General features: G+C 40.7%; 7 non-coding genes across 7 annotated transcripts; all 7 read left to right on the top strand.

Moving 5' to 3' along the window:
- The first annotated feature begins 2,432 nt into the window (after positions 1–2,432).
- TRNAL-AAG (transfer RNA leucine (anticodon AAG)) lies at positions 2,433–2,514 on the top strand. Its single transcript has one exon. It is a non-coding gene; the product is annotated as a tRNA-Leu (tRNA).
- A 4,295-nt stretch (positions 2,515–6,809) lies between these two features.
- Positions 6,810–6,891, top strand: TRNAL-UAG (transfer RNA leucine (anticodon UAG)). The gene has a single exon. It is a non-coding gene; the product is annotated as a tRNA-Leu (tRNA).
- A 1,378-nt stretch (positions 6,892–8,269) lies between these two features.
- Positions 8,270–8,351, top strand: TRNAL-AAG (transfer RNA leucine (anticodon AAG)). The gene has a single exon. It is a non-coding gene; the product is annotated as a tRNA-Leu (tRNA).
- A 1,378-nt stretch (positions 8,352–9,729) lies between these two features.
- Positions 9,730–9,811, top strand: TRNAL-AAG (transfer RNA leucine (anticodon AAG)). The gene has a single exon. It is a non-coding gene; the product is annotated as a tRNA-Leu (tRNA).
- A 1,378-nt stretch (positions 9,812–11,189) lies between these two features.
- Positions 11,190–11,271, top strand: TRNAL-AAG (transfer RNA leucine (anticodon AAG)). Its single transcript has one exon. It is a non-coding gene; the product is annotated as a tRNA-Leu (tRNA).
- Positions 11,272–16,453: 5,182 nt separating this feature from the next.
- TRNAL-AAG (transfer RNA leucine (anticodon AAG)) lies at positions 16,454–16,535 on the top strand. The gene has a single exon. It is a non-coding gene; the product is annotated as a tRNA-Leu (tRNA).
- Positions 16,536–17,915: 1,380 nt separating this feature from the next.
- TRNAL-AAG (transfer RNA leucine (anticodon AAG)) lies at positions 17,916–17,997 on the top strand. The gene has a single exon. It is a non-coding gene; the product is annotated as a tRNA-Leu (tRNA).
- The last annotated feature ends 1,773 nt before the right edge of the window (positions 17,998–19,770 follow it).

The raw sequence follows: 19,770 nt of genomic DNA, 5'->3' as shown, positions 1-19,770 counted from the left end.
ATATTCAGTTTGCAACCTGATGGAGTTCTGTATAGATGGATTAATAGAACAAGTCCCACACACAGCTAGAAGCCCAATATTTTTTCAGAGGTAGATGCAGAAAAAAATATATTCAGTTTGCAACCTGATGGAGGTCAGTATAGATGGACTAATACAACAAGTCCCACACACAGCTAGAAGCCCAATATTTTTTCAGAGGTAGATGCAGAAAAAAATATATTCAGTTTGCAACCTGATGGAGGTCTGTATAGATGGATTAATAGAACAAGTCCCACACACAGCTAGAAGCCCAATATTTTTTCAGAGGTAGATGCAGAAAGAAATATATTCAGTTTGCAACCTGATGGAGGTCAGTATAGATGGACTAATACAACAAGTCCCACGCACAGCTAGAAGCCCAATATTTTTTCAGAACTAGATGCAGAAAAAAATATATTCAGTTTGCAACCTGATGGAGGTCAGTATAGATGGACTAATACAACAAGTCCCACACACAGCTAGAAGCCCAATATTTTTTCAGAGGTAGATGCAACAAAAAATATATTCAGTTTGCAGCCTGTTGGAGGTCTGTATAGATGGATTAATAGAACAAGTCCCACACACAGCTAGAAGCCCAAATATTTTTTCAGAGGTAGATGAAGAAAAAAATATATGCAGTTTGCAACCTGATGGAGGTCAGTATAGATGGACTAATACAACAAGTCCCACACGCAGCTAGAAGCCCAATATTTTTTCAGAGCTAGATGCAGAAAAAAATTATATTCAATTTGCAACCTGATGGAGGTCAGTATAGATGGACTAATAGAATGATGCTATGCCCGAAAGATTTTACTTCACTAGGTGCAGTAAAAAAATTGGTATTCTATACACAGGTGGTATATCTTGCAGCACAGATAGGCTACTCCACTGACTAACACACTCTGCAATAGGCCAAAAAGGATTAGCTTTGCTAGATTCAGCCAAATGCTGTGAAAAAAACTTGAACAGCACTGGCACAGACCTGCCTGGCAAAAACTGATAGGAACTGATGATACCTAGTCCTGAAAAGGACTCCAATTACAATTAGTCTTTACTCCCACAATCTATCTATTTAAGAGCACAGACCTGCCTGATAAAAGTCGTAGGAAATGCTGTAACCTAGTCCTTAAAAGGACTGCAATCACAACTATTCCCTACTCCCAAGCTATCTGTAGATTTGTGCGAAAATTGGCTTGAAATTAACAAGGTATAGTGCACACAGCAACAGCGGTGCCTTCTAACACTCAGCTGCAGCAGTGAGAAAATGGTGGCGAAGGGGAAAATGGCTTGGTCTTATAGGGCAAGGACATGTGACATACACTGCCAATGACACATGCCCTTGCTTGTGTGAAAAAAAGCACTTCACTCCGTGTGTGCGCTGCTGATAGGCTGACAGATTGCACCTCCCCACTGTAAATGCGGGAAAGAGAAAAAAAAAATGGAGATCTTCATTGTTCCTGCAGAGATCCATCCCTTGCCCCTCCCCCACCCCGCTATACACTCAAACTGCGTATTAACATTAATTTTCATCATTACTGAGAAAAAATCCAGTTATGATTTTGGTGCATGAACAATTATCGAACATAACCTCGAACAGCCGAATTTTTCTCAAATTGTTCGTGTTCGCCGAACGGCTCGAACACCGCCCAAAACAGCTCGAATTTGAGATTGGCGAACAGTTCGAGTAGAATAACGCTCATCTCTAATCTTCACTGAGCTGTAGAAGAAAAGGAAAATGTGAACAAGTCATACGTATGAATACTGCATATGAGTGGTCATGCTGGCTTTAGGCATCAGAATTAATTACATCATTTACCATCTATGTTACATCCATGTCAGTTCAATCAATGATCAACCATTCTCAAAATTTGCCAAAATCAATCTTGGTCAAAAGAAGTCTAACTGCTAGCTCATATCCCTGCTGCCTTTTTAGGATTATCAATACAAGATGAGTAGAGTGATTAGCAAACATAAACAGAGCCATGCTGCTTCTGCTGCTTTCCAGTAAGTCACCCTAGTGATGAACTCATAGCTACATTGCTCTGCACTGCTGTATAATGTCTTCCTTGATGCTCCTTCTGATTATCTGTTACGTACAGGCAGGGGTGTAAGAATCCTTCATGTTTGAGTGTTCTGTATATGGGAGATCATAGCAAGTTATCTATTCCACCTAATTCAGTGATATCTAAAAATTAGCGGATGAGAAAACAGAGGAAAGATTAGTTAAATATCTGGATACAAGTCATATGTTTCGTAAAATGGTGCCCTAGAGTGAATGTGCAAACAAATCCCTGATAACTACGTTGCTCATGCATAATAACATTTGTATTTTTGTCTAATTAGTTATACAATGTTTTCTGCAACTTATATCATTAGCAAATTTCTGATTTAAATAAGTTTGAACATCCGTATGAGGTAGTATGGCCGAGCAGTCTAAGGCTCTGGATTAAGGGTCCAGTCTCTATGGAGGCGTGGGTTCAAATCCCACTGCTGCCATTATTTATGTGGATCTAATTTTTACCAAAAATTAGGAAACAGTTGAGGAAGTAAAGGGGGTTGAGAATTTAGGAGGCAGCGGTAATTCTATCCTATACTTTTGAACTACAAAAGGTGGAAAACCTGCGAAAACTGAGATTTTAAGATTGGACTGTAGAAAGGCAGTTTTCAATGGACTCAGTAAAAAGGAAGGAAAGGTAGGATGTTCTAAAGGAAAGAAATGTCCAGGAAGGATGGGAGATTTTGCTAAATTTAATTCTTACTGCACAATCAGTAACAATCCCGAAAAGAAGGAAGAATGGAAAGCATTTATGGAGACCAGGATGGCTGAATACTGAACTTAAAAGCTTGATAAAAAGGAACAAAGAAATGAGTATCAAATGGAAAGAAGGGTTCATATCTCAAGAAGAATATAATGCTGCCTGCAGGGAAAGCTGGGCTAGCGTTAGAAGAGCTAAAGCCAGTAATGAATTGAGGCTTGCAAGAGAGACCAAAAGCAATAAGAAAGGATTTTGGAAGTAAGTCAAAAGTAAAAGAAAAGCCAAAGATGCTATAGGATTTTTAAAGGATGAAAGGGAAAAGTGGTCAATAATGATGTTGAGAAGACTGAACTTTTAAATTCCTATTTGGCTTCTGTGTTCTCTAAGAAAGCAAATGTAACATCAAGTGATCTTCACTGTGCTGTAGAAGAAAAGGAACATGTGAACAAGTCATACGTATGAATACTGCATATGAGTGGTCATGCTGGCTTTAGGCATCAGAATTAATTACATCATTTACCATCTATGTTACATCCATGTCAGTTCAATCAATGATCAACCATTCTCAAAATTTGCCAAAATCAATCTTGGTCAAAAGAAGTCTAACTGCTAGCTCATTTCCCTGCTGCCTTTTTATGATTATCAATACAAGATGAGTAGAGTGATTAGCAAACATAAACAGAGCCATGCTGCTTCTGCTGCTTTCCAGTAAGTCACCCTAGTGATGAACTCATAGCTACATTTCTCTGCACTGCTGTATAATGTCTTCCTTGCTGCTCCTTCTGATTATCTGTTACGTACAGGCAGGGGTGTAGGAATCCTTCATGTTTGAGTGTCCTGTATATGGGAGATCATAGCAAGTAATCTATACCACCTAATTCAGTGATATCTAAAAATTAGCAGATGAGAAAAAAGAGGAAAGATTAGTTAAATATCTGGATACAAGTCATATGTTTTGTAAAATGGTGCCCTAGAGTGAATGTGCAAACAAATCGCTGATAACTACGTTGCTCACACATAATAACATTTGTATTTTTGTCTAATTAGTTATAAAATGTTTTCTGCAACTTATATCATTAGCAAATTTATGATTTAAATATGTTTGGACATCCGTATGAGGTAGCGTGGCCGAGCGGTCTAAGGCGCTGGATTAAGGCTCCAGTCTCTTTGGAGGCGTGGGCTCAAATTCAACCGCTGCCATTATTTATGTGGATCTAATTTTTACCAAAAATTAGGAAACAGTTGAGGAAGTAAAGGGGGTTGAGAATTTAGGAGGCAGCGGTAATTCTATCCTATACTTTTGAACTACAAAAGATGGAAAACCTGCGAAAACTGAGATTTTAAGATTGGACTGTAGAAAGGCAGTTTTCAATGGACTCAGTAAAAAGGAAGGAAAGGTAGGATGTTCCAAAGGAAAGAAATGTCCAGAAAGGATGGTAGATTTTGCTTAATTAAATTCTCACTGCACAATCAGTAACAATCCCAAAAAGAAGGAAGAATGGAAAGCATTTATGGAGACCAGGATGGCTGAATACTGAATTTAAAAGCTTGCCAAAAAGGAACAAAGAATTGAATATCAAATGAAAAGAAGGGTTCATATCTAAAGAAGAATATAATCCTGTCTGCAGGGAAAGCTGGGCTAGAGTTAGAAGAGCTAAAGCCAGTAATGAAGTGAGGCTTGCAAGAGAGACCAAAAGCAATAAGAAAGGATTTTGGAAGTAAGTCAAAAGTTAAAGAAAAGCCAAAGATGCTATAGGATTTTTAAAGGATGAAAAGGGTAAAGTGGTCAATAATGATGTTGAGAAGACTGAACTTTTAAATTCCTATTTTGCTTCTGTGCTCTCTAAGAAAGCAAATGTAACATCAAGTGATCTTCACTGAGCTGTAGTAGAAAAGGAACATGTGAACAAGTCATACGTATGAAAACTGCATATGAGTGGTCATGTTGGCATTAGGCATCAGAATTAATTACATAATTTACCATCTATGTTACATCCATGTCAGTTCAATCAATGATCAACCATTCTCAAAATTTGCCAAAATCAATCTTGGTCAAAAGAAGTCTAACTGCTAGCTCATATCCCTGCTGCCTTTTTAGGGTTATCAATACAGGATGAGCAGAGTGATTAGCAAGCATAAACAGAGCCATGCTGCTTCTGCTGCTTTCCAGTAAGTCACCCTAGTGATGAACTCATAGCTACATTGCTCTGCACTACTGTATGATGTCTTCCTTGCTGCTGCTTCTGATTATCTGTTGCGTACAGTCAGGGGTGTAGGAATCCTTCATGTTTGAGTGTCCTGTATATGGGAGATCATAGCAAGTAATCTATACCACCTAATTCAGTGATATTTAAAAATTAGAGGATGAGCCAACAGAGGAAAGATTAGTTAAATATCTGGATACAAGTCATATGTTTTGTAAAATGGTGCCCCAGAGTCAATGTTCAAACAATCCCTGATAACTACGTTACTCATGCATAATAATATTTGTATTTTTGCCTAATTAGTTATACAATGTTTTCTGCAAATTATATCATTAGCAAATTTCTGACTTAAATAAGTTTGATCATCTGTATGAGGTAACGTGGCCGAGCGGTCTAAAGCGCTGTATTAAGGCTCCAGTCTCTCTGGAGGAGTGTGTTCAAATCCCACCGCTGCCATTATTTATTTGGATCTAATTTTTACCAAAAATTAGGAAACAGTTGAGGAAGTAAAGGAGGTTGAGAATTTAGGAGGCAGCGGTAATTCCATCCTATACTTTTGAACTACAAAATGTGGAAAACCTGCGAAAACTGATATTTTAAGATTGGACTGTAGAAAGGCAGTTTTTAATGGACTCAGTAAAATGGAAGGAAAGGTAGGATGTTCTAAAGGAAAGAAATGTTCGGGAAGGAAGGGAGATTTTGCTAAATTAAATTCTCACTGCGCAATCAGTAACAATCCCGAAAAGAAGGAAGAATGGAAAGAATTTATGGAGACCAGGATGTCTGAATACTGAACTTAAAAGCTTGCTAAAAAGGAACAAAGAAATGAATATCAAATTAAAAGAAGGGTTCATATCTAAAGAAGAATATAATGCTGTCTGCAGGGAAAGCTGGGCTAGAGTTAGAAGAGCTAAAGCCAGTAATGAACTGAGGCTTGCAAGAGAGACCGAAAGCAATAAGAAAGGATTTGGAAGTAAGTCAAAAGTTAAAGAAAAGCCAAAGATGCTATAGGATTTTTAAAGGATGAAAAGGGTAAAGTGGTCAATAATGATGTTGAGAAGACTGAACTTTTAAATTCATGTTTTGCTTCTGTGTTCTCTAATAAAGCAAATGTAACATCAAGTGATCTTCACTGTGCTGTAGAAGTAAAAAGGAACATGTGAGCAAGTCATACGTATGAATACGGCATATGAATAGTCATGTTGGCTTTAGGCATCAGAATTACATAATTTACCATCTATGTTACATCCATGTCAGTTCAATCAATGATCAACCATTCTCAAAATTTTCCAAATTCAATCTTGGTCAAAAGAAGTCTAACTGCTAGCTCATATCCCTGCTGCCTTTTTAGGATTATCAATACAAGATGAACATAGTGATTAGCAAACATAAACAGAGCCATGCTGCTTCTGCTGCTTTCCAGTAAGTCACCCTAGTGATGAACTCATAGCTACATTGCTCTACAATGCTGTATAATGTCTTCCTTGCTACTGCTTCTGATTATCTGTTGCGTACAGTCAGGGGTGTAGGAATCCTTCATGTTTGAGTGTCCTGTATATGGGAAATCATAGCAAGTAATCTATACCACCTAATTCAGTGATATTTAAAAATTAGAGGATGAGCCAACAGAGGAAAGATTAGTTAAATATCTGAATACAAGTCATATGTTTTGTAAAATGGTGCCCCAGAGTCAATGTTCAAACAATCCCTGATAACTACGTTACTCATGCATAATAATATTTGTATTTTTGTCTAATTAGTTATACAATGTTTTCTGCAAATTATATCATTAGCAAATTTCTGACTTAAATAAGTTAGAACATCTGTATGAGGTAACGTGGCCGAGCGGTCTAAGGCACTGGATTTAGGCTCCAGTCTCTCTGGAGGCGTGGGTTCAAGTCCCACTGCTGCCATTATTTATTTGGATCTAATTTTTACCAAAAATTAGGAAACGGTTGAGAAATAAAGGGGGTTGAGAACTTAGGAGGCAGCGATCATGCTATCCATTAATTTTAAACTACAAAAGGAGGAAAGCCTGCGAAAACTGAGATTATAAGATTGGACTGTATAAAGGTAGTTTTCAATGGATTCAGTAAAAAGGAAGGAAAGGTAGGATGTTCTAAAGGAAAGAAATGTCCAGAAAGGATGGGAGATTTTGCTTAATTAAATCCTCACTGCATAATCAGTAACAATCCCAAAAAGAAGGAAGAATGGAAAGCATTTATGGAGACCAGGATGGCTGAATACTGAATTTAAAAGCTTGCTAAAAAGGAACAAAGAATTGAATATCAAATGAAAAGAAGGGTTCATATCTAAAGAAGAATATAATGCTGTCTGCAGGGAAAGCTGGGCTAGCATTAGAAGAGCTGAAGCCAGTAATGAAGTGAGGCTTGCAAGAGAGACCAAAAGCAATAAGAAAGGATTTTGGAAGTAAGTCAAAAGTTAAAGAAAAGCCAAAGATGCTATAGGATTTTTAAAGGATGAAAAGGGTAAAGTGGTCAATAATGATGTTGAGAAGACTGAACTTTTACATTCCTATTTTGCTTCTGTGCTCTCTAAGAAAGCAAATGTAACATCAAGTGATCTTCTCTGAGCTGTAGAAGAAAAGGAACATGTGAGCAAGTCATACGTATGAATACTGCATATGAGTGGCCATGTTGGCATTAGGCATCAGAATTAATTACATAATTTACCATCTATGTTACATCCATGTCAGTTCAATCAATGATCAACCATTCTCAAAACTTGCCAAAATCAATCTTGGTCAAAAGAAGTCTAACTGCTAGCTCATATTCCTGCTGCCTTTTTAGGGTTATCAATACAGGATGAGCAGAGTGATTAGCAAACATAAACAGAGCCATGCTGCTTCTGCTGCTTTCCAGTAAGCCAGCCTAGTGATGAACTCATAGCTATATTGCTCTGCACTGCTTTATAATGTCTTCCTTGCTGCTGCTTCTGATAATCTGTTACGTACAGGCAGGGGTGTAGGAATCCTTCATGTTTGAGTGTCCTGTATATGGGAGATCATAGCAAGTAATCTATACCACCTAATTCAGTGATATCTAAAAATTAGCGGATGAGAAAACAGAGGAAAGATTAGTTAAATATCTGGATACAAGTCATATGTTTTGTAAAATGGTGCCCCAGAGTCAATGTGCAAACAAATCCCTGATAACTACGTTGCTCATGCATAATAACATTTGTATTTTTGTCTAATTAGTTATACAATGTTTTCTGCAACTTATATCATTAGCTAATTTCTGATTTAAATAAGTTTGAACATCTGTATGAGGTAGCGTGGCCGAGCGGTCTAAGGCGCTGGATTAAGGCTCCAGTCTGTATGGAGGCGTGGGTTCAAATCCCACCGCTGCCATTATTTATTTGGATCTAATTTTTACAAAAAATTAGGAAACAGTTGAGGAAGTAAAGGGGGTTGAGAATTTAGGAGGCAGCGGTAATTCTATCCTATACTTTTGAAGTACAGAAGGTGGAAAACCTGCGAAAACTGAGATTTTAAGATTGGACTGTAGAAAGGCAGTTTTCAATGGACTCAGTAAAAAGGAAGGAAAGGTAGGATGTTCTAAAGGAAAGAAATGTCCAGAAAGCCTGGGAGATTTTGCTAATTAAATTCTCTCTGCACAATCAGTAACAATCCCAAAAAGAAGGAAGAATGTAAAGCATTTATGGAGACCAGGAATGCTGAATACTGAACTTAAATGCTTGCTAAAAGGGAAGAAAGAATTGAATATCAAATGAAAAGAAGGTTTCATATCTAAAGAAGAATATAATGCTGTCTGCAGGGAAAGCTGGGCTAGCGTTAGAAGAGGTAAAGCCATTAATGAAGTGAGGCTTGCAAGAGAGACCAAAAGCAATAAGAAAGGATTTTGGAAGTAAGTCAAAAGTTAAAGAAAAGCCAAAGATGCTATAGGATTTTTAAAGGATGAAAAGGGTAAAGTGGTCAATAATGATGTTGAGTAGACTGAACTTTTAAATTCCTATTTTGCTTCTGTGCTGTCTAAGAAAGCAAATGTAACATCAAATGATCTTCACTGAGCTGTAGAAGAAAAGGAACATTTGAACAAGTCATACGTATGAATACTGCATATGAGTGGTCATGTTGGCATTAGGCATCAGAATTAATTACATAATTTACCATCTATGTTACATCCATCTCAGTATAATCAATGGTCAACCATTCTCAAAATTTGCCAAAATCAATCTTGGTCAAAAGAAGTCTAACTGCTAGCTCATATCCCTGCTGCCTTTTTAGGGTTATCAATACAGGATGAGCAGAGTGATTAGCAAACATAAACAGAGCCATGCTGCTTCTGCTGCTTTCCAGTAAGTCACCCTAGTGATGGATTCATAGCTACATTGCTCTGCACTGCTGTATAATGTCTTCCTTGCTGCTGCTTCTGATTATCTGTTATGTACAGGCAGGGGTGTAGGAATCCTTCATGTTTGAGTGTCCTGTATATGGGAGATCATAGCAAGTAATCTATACCACCTAATTCAGTGATATCTAAAAATTAGCAGATGAGAAAACAGAGGAAAGTTTAGTAAAATATCTGGATACAAGTCATATGTTTTGTAAAATGGTGCCCCAGAGTCAATGTGCAAACAAATCCCTGATAACTACGTTGCTCATGCATAATAACATTTGTATTTTTGTCTAATTAGTTATACAATGTTTTCTGCAACTTATATCATTAGCAAATTTCTGATTTAAATAAGTTTGAACATCCGTATGAGGTAGCGTGGCCGAGCGGTCTAAGGCGCTGGATTAAGGCTCCAGTCTCTATGGAGGCGTGGGTTCAAATCCCACCGCTGCCATTATTTATTTCGATCTAATTTTTACCAAAAATTAGGAAACAGTTGAGGAAGTAAAGGGGGTTGAGAATTTAGGAGGCAGCGGTAATTCTATCCTATACTTTTGAACTACAAAAGTTGGAAAACCTGCGAAAACTGAGATTTTAAGATTGGACTGTAGAAAGGCAGTTTTCAATGGACTCAGTAAAAAGGAAGGAAAGGTAGGATGTTCTAAAGGAAAGAAATGTCCAGAAAGCCTGGGAGATTTTGCTAATTAAATTCTCTCTGCACAATCAGTAACAATCCCAAAAAGAAGGAAGAATGTAAAGCATTTATGGAGACCAGGAATGCTGAATACTGAACTTAAATGCTTGCTAAAAGGGAAGAAAGAATTGAATATCAAATGAAAAGAAGGTTTCATATCTAAAGAAGAATATAATGCTGTCTGCAGGGAAAGCTGGGCTAGCGTTAGAAGAGGTAAAGCCATTAATGAAGTGAGGCTTGCAAGAGAGACCAAAAGCAATAAGAAAGGATTTTGGAAGTAAGTCAAAAGTTAAAGAAAAGCCAAAGATGCTATAGGATTTTTAAAGGATGAAAAGGGTAAAGTGGTCAATAATGATGTTGAGTAGACTGAACTTTTAAATTCCTATTTTGCTTCTGTGCTGTCTAAGAAAGCAAATGTAACATCAAATGATCTTCACTGAGCTGTAGAAGAAAAGGAACATTTGAACAAGTCATACGTATGAATACTGCATATGAGTGGTCATGTTGGCATTAGGCATCAGAATTAATTACATAATTTACCATCTATGTTACATCCATCTCAGTATAATCAATGGTCAACCATTCTCAAAATTTGCCAAAATCAATCTTGGTCAAAAGAAGTCTAACTGCTAGCTCATATCCCTGCTGCCTTTTTAGGGTTATCAATACAGGATGAGCAGAGTGATTAGCAAACATAAACAGAGCCATGCTGCTTCTGCTGCTTTCCAGTAAGTCACCCTAGTGATGGATTCATAGCTACATTGCTCTGCACTGCTGTATAATGTCTTCCTTGCTGCTGCTTCTGATTATCTGTTATGTACAGGCAGGGGTGTAGGAATCCTTCATGTTTGAGTGTCCTGTATATGGGAGATCATAGCAAGTAATCTATACCACCTAATTCAGTGATATCTAAAAATTAGCAGATGAGAAAACAGAGGAAAGTTTAGTAAAATATCTGGATACAAGTCATATGTTTTGTAAAATGGTGCCCCAGAGTCAATGTGCAAACAAATCCCTGATAACTACGTTGCTCATGCATAATAACATTTGTATTTTTGTCTAATTAGTTATACAATGTTTTCTGCAACTTATATCATTAGCAAATTTCTGATTTAAATAAGTTTGAACATCCGTATGAGGTAGCGTGGCCGAGCGGTCTAAGGCGCTGGATTAAGGCTCCAGTCTCTATGGAGGCGTGGGTTCAAATCCCACCGCTGCCATTATTTATTTCGATCTAATTTTTACCAAAAATTAGGAAACAGTTGAGGAAGTAAAGGGGGTTGAGAATTTAGGAGGCAGCGGTAATTCTATCCTATACTTTTGAACTACAAAAGTTGGAAAACCTGCGAAAACTGAGATTTTAAGATTGGACTGTAGAAAGGCAGTTTTCAATGGACTCAGTAAAAAGGAAGGAAAGGTAGGATGTTCTAAAGGAAAGAAATGTCCAGGAAGGATGGGAGATTTTGCTAAATTAAATTCTCACTGCACAATCAGTAAAAATACCAAAAAGAAGGAAGAATGGAAAGCATTTATGGAGACCAGGATGGCTGAATACTTGTAACATACCTGGCGGCGTCCTTGCATAGTGGTCCATCTCCCACTGTGCAAGAGCGCGCACTTGATCTCCGGTCCAGGGTGTCTCTCTGGCTTCCCTCCATGCTGTCTGTTTGCTTCTGTGTCTGCTGCTTATGGGCGGCGCCCGATCACTTCCTGCTTTTTGTACCTGCTGCAGGCACACCCTTTGTGCGTCCTCAGCCTATTGCTGTCTGTCACCTGGTATTTAAACCAGCTGCCCCATTAACCCATGCCTGAGCATCTTGCCCTGTCAGTTGGCTTTTGTCTCTGACATGCCAGGTCCTGTCTATGTTACCTGTCTTGCAGTATCTGTTCCCATGTCTGTACTGTGTCCTATCTGTGTACCTTAACCTGCAGTCTGTACTCGTTCCTTGCCTGTTCGTTCCGCCTTCCTGGAGGCTGTATTTCCAGGCCAGTCTGAACACGCTCCTTGCCTGTTCGTCCCGCCTCTCTGGGGGCCGTATTCCCAGACCCGCTCCTGTATCCCGCTGCAGTGTCGGTCTCCTCCGTACACTCAGTTCCAGTCTGAACTCTCTCCTATCTTTTACCTGTTTTTTCTCTATGTCCGTTCCTTTCCTGTTTCTGCAGAGTCTGAACTCGTACCTACTCCTGCTCGTTGTCACTGTACTTCCGTTTGTGAGTTTGTGGTCCACTCGCTACTTCTCTGCAAGTACCCTGTGGGTATCTGGTTCTGCCTTTCCCTTCTAGTCTGTTCCGTGTGAACAGAGCCCTGTTCCTTCCGCGTCTGCGGTTTTCGCTTTGCTCTGCTCTGTTCACCGCGCTGCGGTTTTCGCTTTGCTCAGCTCTGTCCGCCGCGTCTGCGGTTTTCGCTTTGCTCAGCTCTGTCCGCCGCGTCTGCGGTTTTCGCCTTGCTCAGCTCTGTCCGCCGCATCTGCGGTTTTCGCTTTGCTCAGCTCTGTCCGCTGTGTCTGCGGTTTTCGCTTTGCTCAGCTCTGTCCGCCGCGTCTGCGGATTTCGCTTTGCTCAGCTCTGTCCACCGCGTCTGCGGTTTTCGCTTTGCTCAGCTCTGTCCACAGCGTCTGCGGTTTTCGCTTTGCTCAGCTCTGTCCACCGCGTCTGCGGTTTTCGCTTTGCTCAGCTCTGTCCACCGCGTCTGCGGTTTTCACTTTGCTCAGCTCTGTCCACCGCGTCTGCGGTTTTCGCTTTGTTCAGCTCTGTCCACCGCGTCTGCGGTTTTCGCTTTGTTCAGCTCTGTCCACCGCGTCTGCGGTTTTCGCTTTGCTCAGCTCTGTCCACCGCGTCTGCGGTTTTCGCTTTGCTCAGCTCTGTCCACCGCGTCTGCGGTTTTCGCTTTGCTCAGCTCTGTCCACCGCGTCTGCGGTTTTCGCTTTGCTCAGCAATGTCTACCGCGTCTGCAGTTTCGAATTTGTCTCCCAGTCTATACTGGACCCTACCCAGCTTGTGCTCTAGTCTGCCTGTTCCTGTATTCCCCGGTGTGGGTCAACAGCCGTGTCCGGAGTCTGACCTGGAGTAGACCCTGGTTCCTCTGCTCGGTTCCTCCCTGGTGCACTGGCGTCGTATGCCGTCGTGCGACCTTGGTCGGATCGGGCAGATACTTAGTTACGCCCCTCCAGGCACTCTCCGGTTCATGGCACAGTCGAATCACTACATAAACACGCACACGCCAGTCAGTCCGGGCATGTGCATTACAGCATGCTCAGGCCATGGTTCCCGTTGAGCCCCACGGCCTTCGCTCTCTGAGAAGTTTTCTAGCGAATACATGCATTAAAATAAATAAATAAAATTTTTTTTTTTCCCTTTAGCTGAGTTCCAGGCGAATTACGCACCCATCCAGATGGATCTATCTGCTCTTCTTCCTGCGGATCCGCTACGTTATTATGGGGATCCAAGACAAAGTCATGCATTTGTGGAGCAATGCATGCTACACTTCAAGTTCTACCCTCTATGTTTTCCCACCGATCGGGTTAAGGTGGCATTCATTATGTCTTACCTGGCGGGTGATGCCTTGGAATGGATCAACCCCCTATATGAAACACAGGATCCAATCCTCCTGGACCTAATGGCCTTCCTGGTGGCCTTTCTAATGGTCTTTGATGATCCTAACCCGGAGGCTCCTGCTGAAGCTTCACTTCCCAATATCCCGGAGCAGCCCCAATGGGTAATGTGTGTGGGTAGCGCAATAGTCCTCCAGCCCAATGAGACTACTGCCCACCCAGAATCCTCACAGGGTGACTACGCTTTCCAGAATACTTCTCCCAACCTCAAGAGGCAGTCCAGACTTTCTAGGCATAGAGGCAAGCCGTCACGCCAGGGTCTGTCCTCCCTTCGACCTCCTGACCCCAACCTTGAAGTCCCTACTGAAGATTAATCTCCCTGTATCCCGGAGAAGCCCCAACGGGTAATGTGCGTGGGTAGTGCACCAGTTCTCCTGCCCGTAGAGACTTCTGCCCATCCAGACTCCACACAGGAGAACTTCCTGCACCCGGCATCAGATGCTTCACCCACTTTAACCGGTGTGCATGTCCAAGGATGCTCCAAAGCTGTGGTTACCTCAGAGTCTGTGCACCTCTACTACCTGGCGGAGGACCCCCTGTTGCCTCCTGAATCCTCCGGGATACCACTCGATGACAAATGGAGAGAGACTTCTCTACACCCAGTATTCGATACTTTGTCCGCTTCGTCCTGTGAGCCTGACAATGGGTACCCCAAAGTGGTAGTTACCTCCGAGTCTCTACACCCCTCCGACCAGGCGGAGGACCTCCAGTTGTCTCCAGAACCCTACGGGGTGCTACCTGGTAGAGAAAGGACAGAGACTCTCCTATACTCTGTACCTGATACCTCGCTCACTTCGTCCAGTGAGTCCAACCTAGTGTACTCCGAAGCAGAGGTTACTCCCGAGTCTCTACACCCCTCCGACCAGGCGGAGGACCTCCAGTTGTCTCCAGAAACCTTCGGTGTGCCACCTGGTGGTGAATGGATAGAGACTTTCCTATATCCTGGATCTGATACCTCGCTTGCTTCGTCCAGTGAGTCCGACCTAGTGTACTCTGAAGCAGAGGTTACCCATGAGTCTCTACACCCCTCTGACCAGGCGGAGGACCTCCAGTTGTCTCCAGAACCCTTCGGGGTGCCACCTGGTGGTGAATGGACAGAGACTTTCCAATACTCGGTACCCGATACCTCACCTGCTTCGTCCAGTGAGTCCGACCTAGTGTACTCTGAAGCAGATGTTTTCCCCGAGCCTCTGCACTCTTCTGACCCGGCAGAGGACCTCCAGTTGTTTCCTGACTCCTCCGGGGTACCACCAGATAACAAAGAGACAGTGACTTTTTTTCACCCTGTACCTGATAACCTGTCTATTTCTTCCTGTGAATTTGACAAGATGTACCTCGAAGCAGAGGTTATCCCCGAGTCTCTACACCCCTACGACCAGGCGGAGGACCTCCAGTTGTCTCCTGAACACTTCGGGGTGCTAACTGATAACGAATGGACAGGTACTCTTCTATATTCGGTACCTGATACCTCGCCCGCTTCATCCATCGAGTCCGACCTAGTGTACTCCGAAGCAGAGGTTACCCCCGAGTCTCTGCACTATTCCGACCCGGCGGAGGACTCCCAGTTGTTTTCTGAATCCTCCTGGGTACCACCAGATAACAAGGTAACAGGGACTTTTCTACACCTTGTACCTGATACCTCGCCCATTTCATCCTGTGAGTTTGACAAGATGTACCCCGAAGCAGAGGTTACCCCCGAGTCTCTGCACTCCTTCAACCCGGTGGAGGACTTCCAGTTGTCTCCTGAACCCTCTGGGGTGCTACCTGATAATAAGTGGAGAGAGACTTCCCTGCGTGCTGTTCCTGGTACTTCACCTGTTTCGTCTGTTGCTGAGGATGGCTGGATAGGAGGTAACATCCTAGCTACCCAGATGAGACCAGTTTCTCCAGTGGACAGTGGAAGTGATCTACTTGAAATAAAGGATTGGCCCTTGAATTCCCTGCGGAATATTCTGGCAGGCCTGAAGAAGAGGGGGCGTAAGGGGGGGGGGGTACTGTAACATACCTAAAGAAGAACATAATGCTGTCTGCATTCCTATTTTGCTTCTGTGCTGTCTAAGAAAGCAAATGTAACATCAAGTGATCTTCTCTGAGCTGTAGAAGAAAAGGAACATGTGAACAAGTCATACGTATGAATACTGCATATGAGTGGCCATGTTGGCATTAGGCATCAGAATTAATTACATAATTTACCATCTATGTTACATCCATGTCAGTTCAATCAATGATCAACCATTCTAAAAACTTGCCAAAATCAATCTTGGTCAAAAGAAGTCTAACTGCTAGCTCATATTCCTGCTGCCTTTTTAGGGTTATCAATACAGGATGAGCAGAGTGATTAGCAAACATAAACAGAGCCATGCTGCTTCTGCTGCTTTCCAGTAAGTCACCCTAGTGATGGATTCATAGCTACACTGCTCTGCACTGCTTTATAATGTCTTCCTTGCTGCTGCTTCTGATAATCTGTTACGTACAGGCAGGGGTGTAGGAATCCTTCATGGTTGAGTGTCCTGTATATGGGAGATCATAGCAAGTAATCTATACCACCTAATTCAGTGATATCTAAAAATTAGCGGATGAGAAAACAGAGGAAAGATTAGTTAAATATCTGGATACAAGTCATATGTTTTGTAAAATGGTGCCCCAGAGTCAATGTGCAAACAAATCCCTGATAACTACGTTGCTCATGCATAATAACATTTGTATTTTTGTCTAATTAGTTATACAATGTTTTCTGCAACTTATATCAATAGCAAATTTCTGATTTAAATAAGTTTGAACATCCGTATGAGGTAGCATGGCTGAGCGGTCTAAGGCGCTGGATTAAGGGTCCAGTCTCTATGGAGGTGTGGGTTCAAATCCCACCGCTGCCGTTCTTTATTTGGATCTAATTTTTACAAAAAATTAGGAAACAGTTGAGGAAGTAAAGGGGGTTGAGAATTTAGGAGGCAGCGGTAATTCTATCCTAAACTTTTGAACTACAGAAGGTGGAAAACCTGCGAAAACTGAGATTTTAAGATTGGACTGTAGAAAGGCAGTTTTCAATGGACTCAGTAAAAAGGAAGGAAAGGTAGGATGTTCTAAAGGAAAGAAATGTCCAGAAAGGCTGGGAGATTTTGCTAAATTAAATTCTCTCTGCACAATCAGTAACAATCCCAAAAAGAAGGAAGAATGTAAAGCATTTATGGAGACCAGGATTGCTGAATACTGAACTTAAATGCTTGCTAAAAAGGAACAAAGAATTGAATATCAAATGAAAAGAAGGGTTCATATCTAAAGAAGAATATAATGCTGTCTGCAGGGAAAGCTGGGCTAGCGTTAGAAGAGCTAAAGCCAGTAATGAAGTGAGGCTTGCAAGAGAGACCAAAAGCAATAAGAAAGGATTTTGGAAGTAAGTCAAAAGTTAAAGAAAAGCCAAAGATGCTATAGGATTTTTAAAGGATGAAAAGGGTAAAGTGGTCAATAATGATGTTGAGAAGACTGAACTTTTAAATTCCTATTTTGCTTCTGTGCTGTCTAAGAAAGCAAATGTAACATCAAGTGATCTTCACTGTGCTGTAGAAGAAAAGGAACATTTGAACAAGTCATACGTATGAATACTGCATATGAGTGGTCATGTTGGCTTTAGGCATCAGAATTAATTACATAATTTACCATCTATGTTACATCCATGTCAGTTCAATCAATGATCAACCATTCTCAAAATTTTGCCAAAATCAATCTTGGTCAAAAGAAGTCTAACTGCTAGCTCATATCCCTGCTGCCTTTTTAGGGTTATCAATACAGGATGAGCAGAGTGATTAGCAAACATAAACAGAGCCATGCTGCTTCTGCTGCTTTCCAGTAAGTCACCCTAGTGATGAACTCATAGCTACATTGCTCTGCACTGCTGTATAATGTCTTCCTTGCTGCTGCTTCTTATTATCTGTTACGTACAGGCAGGGGTGTAGGAATCCTTCATGTTTGAGTGTCCTGTATATGGGAGATCATAGCAAGTAATCTATACCACCTAATTCAGTGATATCTAAAAATTAGCGGTTGAGAAAACAAAGGAAAGTTTAGTAAAATATCTGGATACAAGTCATATGTTTTGTAAAATGGTGCCCCAGAGTCAATGTGCAAACAAATCCCTGATAACTACGTTGCTCATGCATAATAACATTTGTATTTTTGTCTAATTAGTTATACAATTTTTTCTGCAACTTATATCATTAGCAAATTTCTGATTTAAATAAGTTTGAACATCCGTATGAGGTAGCGTGGCCGAGCGGTCTAAGGCGCTGGATTAAGGCTCCAGTCTCTATGGAGGCGTGGGTTCAAATCCCACCTCTGCCATAATTTATTTGGATCTAATTTTTACCAAAAATTAGGAAACAGTTGAGGAAGTAAAGGGGGTTGAGAATTTAGAAGGCATCGGTAATTCTATCCTATACTTTTGAACTACAGAAGGTGGAAAACCTGCGAAAACTGAGATTTTAAGATTGGACTGTAGAAAGGCAGTTTTCAATGGACTCAGTAAAAAGGAAGGAAAGGTAGGATGTTCTAAAGGAAAGAAATGTCCAGAAAGGCTGGGAGATTTTGCTAAATTAAATTCTCACTGCACAATCAGTAACAATCCCATAAAGAAGGAAGAATGGAAAGCATTTATGGAGACCAGGATTGCTGAATACTGAACTTAAATGCTTGCTAAAAAGGAACAAAGAATTGAATATCAAATGAAAAGAAGGTTTCATATCTAAAGAAGAATATAATGCTGTCTGCAGGGAAAGCTGGGCTAGCGTTAGAAGAGCTAAAGCCAGTAATGAAGTGAGGCTTGCAAGAGAGACCAAAAGCAATAAGAAAGGATTTTGGAAGTAAGTCAAAAGTTAAAGAAAAGCCAAAGATGCTATAGGATTTTTAAAGGATGGAAAGGGTAAAGTGGTCAATAATGATGTTGAGAAGACTGAACTTTTAAATTTCTATTTTGCTAGTGTGCTGTCTAAGAAAGCAAATGTAACATCAAATGATCTTCACTGAGCTGTAGAAGAAAAGGAACATTTGAACAAGTCATACGTATGAATACTGCATATGAGTGGTCATGTTGGCATTAGGCATCAGAATTAATTACATAATTTACCATCTATGTTACATCCATGTCAGTTCAATCAATGATCAACCATTCTCAAAATTTGCCAAAATCAATCTTGGTCAAAAGAAGTCTAACTGCTAGCTCATATCCCTGCTGCCTTTTTAGGGTTATCAATACAGGATGAGCAGAGTGATTAGCAAACATAAACAGAGCCATGCTGCTTCTGCTGCTTTCCAGTAAGTCACCCTAGTGATGAACTCATAGCTACATTGCTCTGCACTGCTGTATAATGTCTTCCTTGCTGCTGCTTCTGATTATCTGTTACGTACAGGCAGGGGTGTAGGAATCCTTCATGTTTGAGTGTTTTGTATATGGGAGATCATAGCAAGTAATCTATACCACCTAATTCAGTGATATCTAAAATTAGCAGATGAGCCAACAGAGGAAAGATTAGTTAAATATCTGTATACAAGTCATATGTTTTATAAAATGGTGCCCCAGAGTCAATGTACAAACAACTCCCTGATAATTACGTTGCTGTTGCATAATAACATTTGTCTTTTTGTCTTATTGGATATAAAATATTTTCTGCCACTTACATCAAAAGCAAACTTCTGATATAAATAACGTTAAACTTCTGTTAGAGGTAGCGTGGCCGAGCGGTCTAAGTCTCTGGATTTAGGCTTCAGTCTCTCTGGAGGCATGGGGTCAGATCCCACTGCTGCCATTATTTATTTGGATCCAATTTTTACCAAAAATTAGGAAACGGTTGAGGAAGTAAAGGGGATTGAGAACTTAGGAGGCAGCGATCATGCTATCCTATAATTTTGAACTACAAAAGGAGGAAAACCTGCGAAAACTGAGATTTTAAGATTGGACTGTAGAAAGGCAGTTTTTAATAAACTCAGTAAAAAGGAAGGAAAGGTAGGATGATCTAAAGGAAAGAAATGTCCAGGAAGGATGGGAGATTTTGCTAAATTTAATTCTCACTGCACAATCAGTAACAATCCCGAAAAGAAGTAAGAATGGAAAGCATTTAT

This window comes from Phyllobates terribilis, unplaced genomic scaffold (genome assembly GCF_046119375.1).
Source record: "Phyllobates terribilis strain yellow unplaced genomic scaffold, ASM4611937v1 Scaffold_11__3_contigs__length_659146591, whole genome shotgun sequence".
NCBI classification, from domain to species: Eukaryota; Metazoa; Chordata; class Amphibia; order Anura; family Dendrobatidae; genus Phyllobates; species Phyllobates terribilis.
This window is presented reverse-complemented; position numbering and strand designations above follow the sequence as displayed.